This window comes from Orcinus orca, chromosome 18 (genome assembly GCF_937001465.1).
Source record: "Orcinus orca chromosome 18, mOrcOrc1.1, whole genome shotgun sequence".
NCBI lineage: Eukaryota > Metazoa > Chordata > Mammalia > Artiodactyla > Delphinidae > Orcinus > Orcinus orca.
In genome coordinates this window covers 44,960,920-44,962,869 of record NC_064576.1, presented here as the reverse complement: position 1 = coordinate 44,962,869, position 1,950 = coordinate 44,960,920, and the positions used below count along the sequence as shown (strand labels likewise).

At 58.7% G+C, this 1,950-nt stretch overlaps 1 pseudogene; it reads right to left on the bottom strand.

Annotated features, from left to right (window-relative positions):
* Positions 1–237: 237 nt before the first annotated feature.
* On the bottom strand, positions 238–1,739 carry LOC101289063 (SH2 domain-containing adapter protein E-like; annotated as a pseudogene).
* Between the last annotated feature and the right edge of the window lie 211 nt (positions 1,740–1,950).

The window sequence follows — 1,950 nt, the reverse complement described above, 5'->3', positions numbered from 1 at the left end:
GAGGCAACTGGTAAATTATGGTTTCTCATTGTAGAACTACTTAGCAAGGAGAAAAGGGACAGGTCAGTAACCAAGTGTCATGGAATGGATTCAAGGCCGAAGACTTTTTGACTCCTAAATGGAGCGTCCCTCTTCCTCCAAAATATTATGGTGCAGTCCAGCCTTGTCCCCTGAGATACTGGTTGGGTGCTGATGCCTCCTAGGTGTGAGAGGCCCTGTTGGGGCTTTTGGTGGCTGAACCTTAGTGCAGCTTGCTGTGCACAGGGTAGAGCAAGGTCATATGTTCTGCCCCCTTGAAAGGCAGCTTCTCATTGGAATAATAGTGTATCACTTCTGGGATGCTGTCAAAGACAGCACCCATCTGATTCAGGGTACACTTGTTGTCTTTGGTCTGAGCCACTATGATGTGGACACATCCTTGACTAGTCTTTAGTGCAATGGAGTAACTACTGGTCCCTGACTCGCTGTTTCAAACTAGGTGCCCAGCTTCTTTACAGGGTTGTAGTCAACTCTCAGCCTCAGCACGGGTGATGGCACCATGATACCAAGGCTGCTTCTCCAGCAGCAGGGCTGGGTCCACTCTTTCCCCCTCACTGTGGTCAGAGAGGGTTGGCTTCAAGATCTTCTGGGTCCAGCTCTTCTGTCGGTGGTGTTGCCTCACTGTCTCCTCCTTGACGGAAGGTTGCTCAGAGCCTTCAAACTGAACCGACATCGCCCACACGATCTGCTCCTTCTTCCACTCCCAGGGCTGCTCGTACTTGGCCGCAGGCCTCTCATCGTCCTGGGGCAGCCGCGCCTTCCGCTCCGGCCCCTCGGCGCGCTGGCCGCCTTCGGCTGCCGGCTCGTAGGGTGTGTCGTACAGCTGCGGCAGCTTCCCCAGCAGCTCCTTGGAGTTCCGTCTCTTGGCCAGCACCTCGGGCTTCATGCCGTTCTCCCCTGGCTCACAGGGGCTGTCGAGCAGCTAAAAAGCCTTCACCAGGGGGTCTTTGGAACCTCGTCGTCTGATTTCTGTTATCATTGGCTGTGCATCATAGGGTTCCATGTATCCATCATTCTCCCCTACTCTCTCTGCATCCCTTTGGCCTTTCGTCCATTTAGCATCATAAGGGTCAGCGTAGTCTTCTAAAATGATGACCGTGTCTTGCTGCTTAACAATCTTGCTCTTGTCCAGTTCCTCCCAGGGAGGAAGGGGAAGAGGACGTGGAGGAAAAGCTGCTGTTGCTACTGCTGCTGCTACTACTGCTGCTGGGGTAGTTGCTCTTCCCATGCTTCTCCATAGTGTCCACCTTGATGAGCCTGCTGACGTAGGTGCTGCAGCCTGAGCTCTTGGCTGCGCCCTGGTGGGGCTCCTCCTCGGTGGACCAGGAGTTCTTGCGGCCCTTGCCCGCGGCAGCCTGAATCAGACCCTGCAGGCTGTCTCGGGATAGCCGGCTATCCTTGAGGGGGCTGACCACGGCCTGGCTGCTCCCTAGCTCAGCCGCCGAGATCTTTCGTCCCTTGCCCAGGGCGGGCCCCGTGCCACCTGCCTCTGAGTTCTTGCTCAATTTGCCACCTCCCCCGCTGCCAGGCTTGGCCCGCTCCGACACTGTCTTCAGGTTCAAGCGGAACTCCTTGAACCACTTGGCCGCCATGAGGGGCGCCTGGCCGGCGCAGCTCAGGAGCATCGTGGCCACGGAGCAGGCGAGCAAGGAGGCCCAGCTTAGACATGGAGAAGCGCCAGGGGCCGGGGGCCACTGCATTCCCTGGGGCTGGGGCGCTAGAGGCTGCGGCGAGGCCCCGTGACGGCTGCTTCGCTCATCCTGGGCCGGCCATCACCTACACCCCTCAGGGTGGGGCCCCTACGGCCCGAGGCGGGGGGCTCGGGGCACCCAGCAGGTGGGCATGAGACGTCACTCCGGACTCGGATGGCAACAGGCACGACGCACCGGGGCCCCGCCCGAGCTCGTCTTT